The sequence below is a fragment of the Amblyomma mixtum genome, chromosome 4 (genome assembly GCF_055824585.1).
Source record: "Amblyomma mixtum isolate Tamu chromosome 4, ASM5582458v1, whole genome shotgun sequence".
NCBI classification, from domain to species: domain Eukaryota; kingdom Metazoa; phylum Arthropoda; class Arachnida; order Ixodida; family Ixodidae; genus Amblyomma; species Amblyomma mixtum.
Genome location: NC_143015.1, coordinates 12,557,017 through 12,570,406, shown reverse-complemented (window position 1 = coordinate 12,570,406; position 13,390 = coordinate 12,557,017).

The window sequence follows — 13,390 nt, the reverse complement described above, 5'->3', positions numbered from 1 at the left end:
ATTTTTCCCGCATCCAGATTTTGTATTTTGTAGCCTCCTTACCGGAGATACGAGAGCATAGTTGGCCAAGCTTTTTCGGAGCCCAAAAAACGAGTGGCACCCCAAACCTGTTCGCTACTTTCTTCAAGTTATGCTAGACTGTGTGCAGGTAGGGGGCAACTTCCGGACGCACAGTGCGCTCAACTTCCCTCGTCTTCGTGGACGTCGTGCTCTTCTTTACCTTTGTCAGGAGGGTTTCGGCAACAGCCGTCACAATCGACTGAGGGTAGCCCGAGTCCAATATTCGTGCCAATTGGCCGTCAAAGCTGGTCTGCATTTCATGTTCGCACGATTTGTCTAGTGCAGATTCTAGGCATGTGGAAGCAAAGTAACCAACTTGCCCAGAAGCTCGTTTTACTAAAGCATATTTCTTTATTTATTTTATTTATTTATTTAGTACATACTGCAGACCTTTTTCAGGGTCCAAGCAGGACAGGCATATATTCTTAAAACTCAAAAGATACAGAACACAATGAAAAGAAATATACATAAAAATGAGGAGACAAATATTGCAAACTATTACGATGTCATAACATGGTTCCAATCGGATATTGTCCGCGGAAAAAACGAATATTTAAAACAGTCAGTTTTCGCAAAATACGGGGTTAATGAGTGAATGTGATGATGTCGGGTATAACGTGTGGTTAGGGGGGATATGTACTGTGAAGGATCCAAAGCAAACTTATGGTTAAGTAAAGAATAAAGAAACTCAAGGCGATATTTTCCTCTTCGCGTTTCAAGTGTTTCAATATTGTTAGCCGCCATGAGGTCAGTGGGGGAGTCGGTGATTTTAAATTTGGAATAGATAAACCTAACAGCTTTTCTTTGAACCCTTTCTAATTTATGTATGTTAAGTTTAGTGAATGGGTCCCAAACAACCGAAGCATACTCAAGCTTTGGGCTGATGTAAGTGTTATACGTTAGCAGTTTTACGTGAGAAGGTGAATAGATGCATGTTGGAGGTGTGCCGGGTGTGGAGCTGGGGGCGGTGAATGGCAAGCCAGTTTTGGGGTGACAGAAAGATGGCTGTATACAGCTGCCCATACAGGACAACTTCCTCTCACAGTGGGCGCATGCGGCGACCCTGACGGCGCTCGCGTAAGTGCTCTGCGAAGGAGAAATTATCGACGGACACGAGCCTCAGGAGACACCTGTTACTCGCTCGACAGGGTCACCGAAACTGCTAGAGCTGTAGTTTTTGTAGATGCAAAATCCATCAGCTCTTCTTCCTATGTACAACCTCATCAGATAGATTCTAGTGCATACTTAGCAGGTGTACACTAGTTTTGTGTTCATTTGATCTGGCATGTCTTGCCACTAAAAAAGTCAAAACATTTCGGATTCAGCAAATTTTGCAGTCTTTATTTTATACGATGACGTCATAAAGAAAAGTAAACAACATAATAGGTGCTGTGTATGTGTGCCTTGAGTATGTGGCGCGAGATGGCGCCACCGCCCCAGTGAGATTGTGTATGTACGGCCAGACTCCGGCCCGTGTACCCTTGTGAATAAAGATGGCTGTTACGTTACCAAAACACAACAACTGGCGACGAGGCTGGGGTAGCGGGAACCCGCACGCAAGCGAAGGCATCGCATTGTGATGAACGCAGGCAAGTGAACTTGTGCTAGTAGCCAGTGAAGTGAAGCAGGCTTCGTGCCTAGACATCGCATTGTGATGCACGCAGGCAGGTGACCTTGTGCTAGTAGCCAGTGAAGTGAAGCAGGCTTCGTGCGAAGACATCGAATTGTGATGCACGCAGGCAAGTGAACTTGTGCTAGTAGCCAGTGAAGTGAAGCACGCTTCGTCCGAAGACATCCCATTGCGATGCACGCAGGAAAGTGAACTTGCGCCAGTAGCCAGTGAAGTGAAGCACGCTTCGTGCGAAGACATCGCATTGTGATGCACGCAGGCAAGTGAAGTTGTGCTAGTAGCCAGTTAGGTTAAGCAGGCTTCGTGCGAAGACATCGCATTGTGATGCACGCAGGCAAGTGAACTTGCGCCAGTAGCCAATGAAGTGAAGCACGCTTCGTCCGAAGAGATTGCATTGTAATGCACGCATGCAAGTGAATCTGCGCCAGTAGCCAGTGAAGTGAAGCACGCTTCGTTGCCGCTCAAACATGGCCACGTTTCGCCGAATCCAAGAATACGACAACAAAGAGCCGTGGTCGTCATACACGGAATGGCTAGATGCGTTCTTCAATGCAAATGACATCGAAGACGCCTATAAAAAAAGTGGGTATTTTTGTCGATGGTCGGCACAAGCACGTACGCGACGCTCCGTAGTTTGCTAGCGCCTACGAAGCCTAAAGAGAAGAAGTTTACTGAACTCATGGCTTTTCTCAACAGCACTTCAGTCCCGCTCCATCGGAAATAGCCGAAAGTTATCGTTTGCGCACCAGAGTACAGCTCGAGAATGAAAGCGTCGCGGTGTTCGTCGCCGAGCTCCGGCAAATGGCAGAAAACTGCAACTTCGCTGCGGCGCTGAACCGCATGCTGAGAGACAGACTTCTGCGTGGAATTCGTGACAGAGCCGTGCAGCAACGGTCGTTGGATGAGAAAAGCCTCAGCCTAGATAAAGCGCTTGAGATTGCTAGAACGGCAGAGGTGGCGGAACTCAACGCAAACGAGCTGCGAAAAAGCCACGCGGACATACCGACTTCCCCGGTTCAAGAAGGCTCAGCAAATGATGTGAAGCACAAGAAAAAGCACCTACACGGGCTCGGTGGCCAGAAAGGGCAAGACCCGAAGCCTAAAGGCAAAATAAAAACCGGACGTCAAGAGGAGTCCAGGCCGTGTGTACGCTGCGGATGCCGCGATCACAGGCCTCCGGAATGCAAGCACATCAACAGAAGGTGTTACTAGTGCGACAAAGTAGGTCACCTTGCGAGCTGCTGTTTGTCTGGTGCTGAGAGAGGGAAGAAGCTGAGCACAGTTGCAGTGAATGCAGTACAGTCGGCCGAGAGGCCACCTGAGTACTACCTACATTTTTTGCGTGCAGTCACCCCTGAACCCAATCACAGTGACATTCATAGTCAATGGAGTACCACTGGAAATGGAGTTGCATTCAGGTTCGCCCGTTGCGTTAATCTCAAAAGATGCTTATCGGCACCACCAAGGTGTTTTGCCGCAGCATTCACGGACAGCTTCACTGCATACGTGGAACAATAGCGGTGCACGGAACGCTGGTGGTTGGACGTATGTCTTGCCAAGACTGCATGTCGGCAAGCACTGCTTCTAGTAGCCTGCAAGAGCCCTAACCTGTGCGGTAGGGATTGGGTTACAGCATTTGACCTGCTACCCGGCCATGTAAATGCGACACAGCTGGAAAGCGCCACTGAAGGGAAAGTGAAAGAAATGCTGCAGGAGTTTGAAGAGATCTTTAGACCAGGCTTCGGGACACTGAAAGGGGGCCACCGGTGCATATCAGCGTTCGACCCGATGCACAGCCACGATACTACAGACCTCGCACGGTACCCTATGCACTTCGGGCCAAGGTTGAAAATGAACTTCAGCGTCTAGAACATCAGAACATCATCACACTAGTGGACCATTCTGAGTGGGCTTCGCCGATTGTACCAGTACTCAAAGCAGGGGGCCAAAGTGTCAGGATTTGGGATTTGTGGAGACTATAGGATCGGTGTGAATGCAGCAGTGGTAACGACACAGTACCCATTGCCAAAAGTCGAAGACATATTCGCATCTTTGCAAGGAGGAGTCAAGTTTTTCAAGTTGTATTTCCGCAAAGCGTACAATCAGCTGCCTGTTTATGAAGAAACCAGTAAGCTTCTAGTCATCAACACACACAAGGGACTCTTTGCTTACAACCGTCTAGTAATTGGTGTTTCATCAGCCCCTGCCCTCTTCCAGAGAAGAACGGAAGAAACCCTTCGAGACATCCCAGGCACGTCAGTCTACCTAGGCGATGTTTTGGTGACAGGAAGAACTGATGGAGAGCACCTTCAGAATCACCTTCAGAACGAATCGATTCATCAGGGTTGAAGCCCAAACAGGAAAAGTGTGAGTTTTTCAAACCATCTCTCGCTTACTTGGGCCACGAGATCAATGCCACTGGTCTTCAGCCATCAAAGAAAAACAGAGAAGCCATCCCTGAAGCCCCCGAGTCCAAGGACTTTGGGGACCTGATATCCTTCATTGGACTCCTGTCCTACTACGGAATGTTTCTGCCGAACCTGTCCACACTACTAGCACCCTTGTCGTGAACTGCTTCACAAGAACAGTCACTAGAGGTGGACAGATGAAGAACGAAAAGCTTTTGTCAAAAGCAAGGAAGCCATCATGGACGCAAAAGTGTTGGCACACTATGAACAATCTAAGGAGCTCGTGCTAGCCTGTGACGCTCCACCGTATGGTTTAGGTGTGGTGCTTTCACATCGTGATAAAGGGGTTGAATTCCCACTAGCATTCGCATCTCGAACTCTCACACCTGCTGAGCGAAACTACCCACATCTGTAAAAGGAGGCACTAGCCATTATTTTTGGTGTCACACGCTTCAGAGACTACTTGCTATGTCGCAGCTTTGTCCTCATCACTGATCAAAAGCCACTGGTCGGCTCCTTCCGCGAACATAAAGCATTCCAGCCATGACTGCTTCACGTATCCAGCGTTGGGCACTCATACTTGGTGCCTACATGCATTCTATTGAGCACAGACCTGACGTCTCAATGGAAACGCAGATGCGATGAGCAGGCTAACACTGACAGTGCTCTTTGCGGGTCCACCTGAACCACCAAAGCTGGTGAATTCAGTCTCAAGCTTGGAAAAGCTGAAAGTGCCAGTGAAGCTGCTTCAGCACTACACGAGCTGTGATCAAGCCCTAATTCAAGTGCTGCGGTGGGTCAAGGACGGATGGCCACAAAACACCCCAGACAAAGCCCTACAGCCCGTCTGGCAAAGACGTGATGAGCTGAACACGTATAGAAATATCTTGTACTGGGGTAACCAAATCGTGGTGCCTACTCCTGCCCAGAAGAATATCTTGGATCTGCGACACGAAACGCACTAGGGAATGGTTGTCGTGAAAGGCATGGCAAGGTCTTTCTTTTGGTGGCCTGGTACGGATGCTGAAATAGAAAAGTGTTCTCGACAGTGTACTGAGTGTCTGCAGAATTCTCTAATGCGAGCAAATACTGAACCAGTGTCATGGCCTGAGCCAAGTGAATGCTGGGAACGTGTGCACCTGGACTATGGCGGATCATTTGAAGGTAGAATGCTCCTTGTACTTGTAGAGGCCAAGTCAAAGTGGCTTGAAGTGATCATCGTGCCAAGTGCAACAGCGCAAAACAATGTAGTGCATTTGAGGGATATTTCTGCACGGTATTGGCTGCCAAGGTGTATTGTAACAGACAATAAAACCCCATTTACTGGCCAATCTTTCCAGGCATTCTTTTCGGAAAATGGCTTTAAGCACCTACGGACAGCTCTTTTCCATCCGGCATCAAATGATTTGGCTGAGCAAGCTGTTCGAGCTGTAAAGGACGGCCTCAAGAAAACCACGGGTGGAGACGTCAAGCTCCGGCTAGGGAGCTTGTTGCTTATGTACCGTAGAGCACCCCGCCCAAATGGGACGTCACCATGAGAACTGATGTTGGCATAACCAATGAAAGCGAAGCTGGATCTTTGCATTCCTAGAGGGGAGGAAGAGAGTGCACCCGAGCAGTTGCTGACAGAATCCAAGAGGCATTGCGGGGAGAAGAAAAAGGGACCAAAATACAAGAAAAGTGACAGAGTTGCCGTTCGCAATTTCCGCCGAGGGGCTAGATGGTGGTTGGGCAAAGTTGACGAAACGAACAGAACTTCTATGGTAACGGTTTCAACCCCTAAATGGAAAGTTCGCCGTTACAACAGCCAAATGAAAAAGGCATCAAGTGCAATGGGTACACCTGCAAGCACCGAGGAAGACGTAGCCAGCTCCGCAAGCACATTGGAGGCTGCAGCGATGCCATCTGTGAGACGTTGAACTAGAACTGTTCGCACGCCCCTACATTACCGATAACCTTCTTAAGGAAGGAGGAGTGCTGTGTATGTGTGTCTTGAGTGCGTGGCGCGAGATTGCGCCACCGCCGCAGCAAGACTGTGTATGTACGGCCACACGCCGGCCCGTGTACCCATGTGAATAAAGATGGCTGTTACGTTACCTAAACACAACAATAAGGTGGATTAAAAACCACCTACGTTCAGTATTTTCATGGTCTGTACCCGTTTGAACTGATACGATTAAGTTTGAATAGGTAAAAACGGGTTCAGGCCATGAAAATTCTTAACGTGGATAGTTTTTAATCAACCTTATTATAACATTTACTTTTCATTATCTGGACCGGTTCTAACCGGAACAGAATGTCGCTTCGGAGCCAAAGCCAACAGGACCCGGGCCGAGAGAGATGCGGAGACACCGGAGCAGAAAGAAGAGAGAATCGCCAAGCACAGCCGACGGGACTGGAGCGGAATCCGCGGCGTGCCCCACTGCAAGACCGGGGCGGGATGGATACAACCGAAAAAGCAGCGGCCGTGAAGGGAAGGCGTGCGACTCACCACGTGATGTCTCGTGGTTAATGTCTAACAGGTGGCCATGACGATAAGCAAAAGTGCTAGACGCAACCAGGGATGCACCGTACCTCTCGCTCCGTATATCCTGGAGTAGCTCAGCTAAGCCACTGCCAATTTTTTTTTGCGTTTCGGCTCCATCGAAACGCTGGTACCTCTTTCTCTCTTCTTTCACTCCCACCTTCCTCCCTTCCCTTACGGTGCGGTCCCGGTATCCACTGAGATATGTAGAAAATTACTGCACGATTTCCTTTGTTGAAATTTTTAAGGACGCTTGAGCTTCTCCTTTAAGAGTGGAACTCAACAGCGTGTTGCAGAGCTGTCCGGGGAATGCCTGCGCCCGTTCAGCGCAATGACTTGCCCGTTGGACAAATCGCTCGGAGTCTTTTCTTATTGTATCCTAATTAGGAGGCCTCTCGAAATACCCCATCCGCCTCCCGAGGAGATCACGAATGGGCTCCAGTGACGCTGCTCCTGCGTCTCCGTTGTAATTGTGTGTTTAGAGCAAAGGAAAGAAGGAGTAACCGTCTCGCACACCGGTGGACACCTCCACCCCGCTAAGTGGGAAGGGACGAAGTTTTGTAGTGAAAGAGAAGACAAAAAAAGAGGCCATAATGGACGTCTGGGTCACCGCTGGCGTCGCATTCCTTGACCACAACAGCGCACAGACGCGTATATCACAGGCACTCGGACGGTACGGGTTCCATGACATCGCTATGGACGAGACCCGTACACAACTTTACGCACACAGATCCGGGCACCGCTGCCGGCCACGGGGGCGAAACAACCGGGCTCCGCGTTCGCACCAGTTGGCGTCATCAAAGGTTTCGTCTGCCCGCCTTCCAAATTCAAATCCACTACCCCTGTGCGAAGTCAGTGCCGTTAAAGAACCCCAGGTCGCCGAAATTACCTGTCATCCACTACGGCGTCCCTCATAGCCTGACTCGCTTTGAAACGTGGAACTCCATAAATGCAAACCCAGCTGGAGTTGCTGGAAAATTTTCTACCGAGTCTAAACCGAACACGGTTATAACACCGACACCGCCTATAGTACCTCTGCACAAGCTGCCGCCGAGGTGGCTCAGTCGCTGTGGGTCTCGGCTGCTGACCTGAAAGACGCGGGTTCGAACAAGGCCGCGGCGGTTGAATTCGATGGAGGAGAAATTCTAGAGGCCCGTGCACTGTGCGAAGTATGTTCACGTCAATGAACACCAGGTGGCTGAAATTTCCTAGCCCTTTACTACGGCGCCCCTCACATGAGTTTCTTTGGGACGTTAAACTCCCGATAAACCCTTAAACACTCAGCACAACCTATTCGAATTGACTTTCATGTCTATACAACATATTAGACGCAGGGCTGCCACATTTCATGGCTATCGATTGAAATGTTTCACAGAGTACAACGCGATTGTTATCGGGTCCCATTTCGAAATTCGCGTGCTCATAATTACGTACGCATCTGTACACAAAGACGCTTCACGAGGTCAAAGACCACAACGCATTCACTAGGTCCATTTTTATTCAGTTAATTCGCACCAGCGAGCCTTAAATACCGAAAACTGACGGTAAGAACGAACTACGATTTGTAGATGGCTGCAGGGCAATCACGATTTCCAAAGCTGATTATAAGATTTTCGCTACAGTCCTCTGAAATCGGCTACAGCTTGCAATATCTACTTTAATTGACTTCATCAAACATGTGGCTTGAGGGTTCGCTCAATACAGTCTAATCTACGTGTACCGCGCACGGCGTAGCGGTATTGCGGTGATACTCATGAACAATTAGCACTGCTGCAGATTTAACTGGCAAAGGCGTTTTATTGGGTGTCCCATTCATTCCGTTTTTCTCTTTTAAATCAAGTCAATCTTGCTTCGCTTCTTTCTACTGTGATACTCCTTTGTTACAAAAGTTATTCCGCGAGCTTGATTGTTGATGTCTGTCTCTGACAACTGGTCTGAGTTGATTGCACTGTGAAACAGGGTTGCTCGCAGTCCCCGACCCTCTTCGCAATATACTTGCGGCTACTTAGTCTAAGTGTTACAAACAGTGCAGCCCTCAGTGGTCTTCGTATTATGGGGCATGAATTGAAAGTATTAGCCTATGAGGAAGGCGTCGAGTTGTTTCGTTCTCGGATTAATCGTTCTATGATTTGAGGTCTCTGGTTTGGTATGTGGGAAAAGATATCTGTCGAATATGCTTGTATGCAATGAACAACTACGCACCAAAGTATCCTGGCGTTCCTTTGAGTGCCTATAAGCACAGTGCACATTAGCGTGCCAAATCTTCAGCGCTATGCTCAGACTTTTGCGCCCCGTGGTTTCTCGATTTTTGGCAGGGCGATCGCATGCGACCTGTTTCTCGTCACTCAAATTTATTATCTACTGCAAATTGTTTATTAGCCATGTCGAATAAATGCCGCGCATGAAAAAAAAAAGTCGTGGCAGAGTGCCAGCTTCCCCGTCTGGAACGCCGATGGTCGGAGTTCGATTCGCACCTAGTCTCCAAGTTTCTTTTGTTGTTCTTTTCTTTTCTTGTAAATGACAGTTCATGCCGACATTTCTGCTGGCTGCTTCTGTCTACAACTTTCGTCCACGTCACTCACGAGCCAAAAAAAAAGGGTTTCGCCTCAAAACCAACAGCTTGTGATGCTGCGCCGAAAGTTAAGTGTAGAACGCATCATGGAATGAAGCTGCTCTTTTCTCGCCTGCTAGATTTTTTCTGTTTTGTACTATTCTAAGGAAATAATGGCAAGTTCTCTCGAATGTTCCACTTCATGTTCGGACTAGGGTTCATCGCTTTTCTTCGAACATACTGTACTGAATTTGTGAAGAGCAGAACTGCAGTGCATTTTGTGCACAAAAAGACCACTCAGACGCCATCTGCGCACTAATACTATCTTACCGAGTGTTGTAATAATGCTGGCAGCTTTTCATACCTCTGTCGAGCTTATTTGGACCCGAAAAGTTGTTCAGAAAAATTACTGCAGTCGGCCCTATATATGTTGAATATCTCTTCAAGAATGTACTGTAGGTGACATAGAGAAGGTGATACTGCGAAAGAGCCTGTGGGATTAGCGTGGCATTTTTACAGACGGTCGTAGCCTCTATGGCTAAGCTGATAAGCCTATGACTGGGCTTGTTTGTGGATAAAAAGGGAAATGGCCTGCGCAAGGCCATTGAGTTCAATTTCCATTGAAAACAGCATGGAAAAACTGGCTCGGGAGACATCGCTTTTATTGCCCATGCGTCATTTTCTTTATATTTAAATGAAAGAGCAGAGACACCTGCCTGATGCAAAAAAAAATAACCCTATAAAGACGAAATATTTGTTACTTCTCCACTGAATGAGAGCACGTAGCTTCCGAAATACCCATTGGAGCATACTGCACTGCCACCAATTTTTGCGGGTCTCCAATTCTTGCAGGCACCTGTTTATACACGCCACGTCTCTATCGACTTGAGCTGCGCTCAAGCATATTCAAATTGCTTTCGATCGCAAACAATACATTTCTGAATGTTGCACATATCACAATAAAAAACAAATTGAGGAGTTGGAGGCACCCAGGCAAACCCTAAAATATGTCTTGCTCTTTGCTTGCACGAAAACAACAGTCATTGTCAAGCTTAGCACTGTGTCTAGAAAGAATCATTATTCGCGCACTTTTGCATATAGCGTGCACATAATTCCCGAAGTACTTCAGACGGAAGAATCTCTCGCGATAGATGTTGAAATTTCGGGGTGACGGTTTCAAACAACGCATGTCACGGCGGAAAGACGCCCGCGCTTTCTTGTCCATTCGGCGACACCCAGCGCTCAGATGGGCACGGATAGCCCCATATAGATTGAACCGGACTATAATTGCTTAAACAGTGTGCTGCCCACCCAGTAACGCTATAGCTTAGAACGCAGATGAGAGGCATGTTACTGTTCTTGTAACGCGAAGGTTCACTTGAAGAAATGTTGTCAGAGCTTTGAGCTTTCCTCCTTGTAAAAGAAAACATCTTTGTGCAACTTGCCTGATGAGATTTGCGTTCGCGCGATATACGCGCTATCAACGCCTGATAGGCACGTCATATAGGAAGCAACCATTTTTCTCAGAAGAGGCTCCCGCTGGTCGAACATTTCAGGTTATGGATCTGCCAAACATACTTTGGAATTCTTTCATTGCCGTTAACATGTTCGCTCTAATCCCGACTACCGTAGCTGATACTGACTCAGTGTTTTTCAGTGTCATGACTGCATCAAACTTCAGCTCGTTTCAATCAATCGTCATGTACTCTCCCCCGGATAAGCAAAGGCTCTTCGCACGAGTAAAGGACATTCCGACTGCCGTGAAATTTTTTAGTTTAGACATGCCTGGAATGGAGTGCGAATTTCATTTGTTCGATGAGGCGAAGTGCGATACACGGAACCTTCCCTTCATAGCGGTGCAAAAAGCGGTGTTTGTACCCTACTTCTCACGTATGAGCATCCCACATAAGAATTGGATCCGTTAATTATCTCTGCGACCAAAGCACCGCTTTTACATTAATTCTGAGTCGCGGCACGAAGAAACCCCGCGCGGTTTCTCCTTAGGGCTTTGTCAGATTGTGAGCGTGAGCTCCACAGACATCAGTGTAGAAGAACGGTAGATTGGGCGAGTTGGTGTTCCATGGCGAAAGTACATATAAACAGCGCTAAACGACAGGACTAGAAGTGCCCCAAGAGACCGTTTTCGGAATTGCGGGACCCGGGACATTGTTCCAGCTTCCAAGCTTTTCGCCCACGATCGGGGATCCGAACAGGTCTTTCCTCAAGGCCACAAGTACAAGGCATCCGTCCACCCCTTGCCATATCAGATCTATAACATCGCGCACCTCAACCAAACGCCCGAGATGTTAGCGCTGCTGGACGCCTACCGAGCCTTGAACAACACACTTGAATTCCACAAAGCGGAAGGCCTTGGAGGATTGATCGCTAAATCCATAGATGTTATCATTATGCCGTTTCGCAGCACCCTCCTAAAATGGGGACACTTTTTCGAATATGCGCACTATTCGCCCTCTCGATTCTGTTTCTTTGCAAGCCGCCGAACAGCAGTTAAGTTAGCGTTCATGGACTCGTGGCAGTCGCTCGGGTGGTTCTTGTTCTCTTTGCTCGCATCTGGGACTGTGGTGGCCCTTTTCTTGTGCATTCGCAGCCGCTTCCTGTTAAAAAGGAATACTCACCCACTGCAGCCTGCGATTTTATTTTTGGTGTGAACGTTTCTGGGCAGAAGCCCTGCCATATCCTCCCGGACTGCTTCTGCCTACCAAAGCCTGGCCACCGCCTTCTGGTGCCTGTCTATGATGTGCCTGGGGAGCTACGTGCAGACAAGCATCACCGCCGTTCGCTCCGTACCGAGTTCCTCACGCCGCGTCAAGAGTTTTGGGGAACTTGAGAAATACATGAAGAAATGTGCGATGGTTCCCTGTATTACCACGGAATGGTCATTTATTTCACTTTTTACGGAAACAGATGGAGAGCTCCTAAAGTACTTTCACTCGATTCAAGAGGCTCTGGCACGTTGCCCAACAGCCTCCAATTTCAATGAACAAGAGTCTTACTGCCTCGAAAGAGCGCGAGAAGGGACCCACGTGGCTTTTTCTGCGACTTGCACCGACGAAGAGGTGGCCTCAGCCTCGCAGTGGGATCTCGCTGCCAGCTATAATCTCTGCAGCATCACGCAAGTGGCTCCAGTTCATATTTTACACCCGCTGATGTGCGTATGTATTTATTCTATTCGTAAATTCAGTGTAGATGTCTTGTTCTATTTTTCGGGCTCGTCCGTGTTATTGTAATTTAAAGGTGAAGTGGCTTGAAAATACATAAACCAAACCAGAAAATCTGTGTGAACGTTAACTGGAGAAAAATTCTGGAATAAATCTAGAGTTATTTATTTTTATGCAGTTGAAAATTTGCTGAGCTCACCCAGAAGATATCCTATACAGCGTAACGTTTATTCGGCGTGCTATTTTCCAGAGTCATCAGTCACCAATAAACCTTCCTTTCCTGACTTCGAGAGAAGTCTGACCTCATTACACATCTTGCTGCTTCCTCAAACATAACCTCATACTATGATTGAACAACTTATGAGGGCCCAACTCCTTGTTAAATGTGACCTTTTAGTGGTGCAGATTATAGGCTTCAGACTTTTAGCTTATTTACAATAAAGCAATTGCTAAACACAATAAACGCGATTTATTTCACTGAAATGATCTGCTGTGACGCGAAGAAACAGAATATGCCGATGCTCCTACGTGTGGGTGGGTCATGTTCCTGGACTGCTCCTTTCCCTTTTGATATATCAAATAATGAGACGATGTCCTCATTTTAAAGGGACCGACACTTTTTTAAATAATACAGCCTACATTTTTCTAACAATGTTCTTTTTAGGACTGTATTTTGGGTACAGGGTAAGTGTTCCACCAATTGTTCTTAGAGGTGCCAGCGTGCGTCATTACTATACCCCTTCGGGGTGCAGACGGGGACATGTTTTGTACACAAAACGCCAGCAGTCACCGACACGATGAAAAGCACGTATGCATTGTTTTTTGAATTTGTGCAGTTTGATGTTCAATGTAAGAATGGGTGAATTTCAACATCACTTAACTGTCAGTAGGTTAACGAGACTCATACTGAAAACTGCGCAAAAAACGAAGACACAGAACGAGAAGGCACGACACGGGCGCAGACTATCAACTGAATTTTTATTCAATAAAGAGACCTATATATGTATCTTCTACCCACAGTGAGACAGGACAAAAACA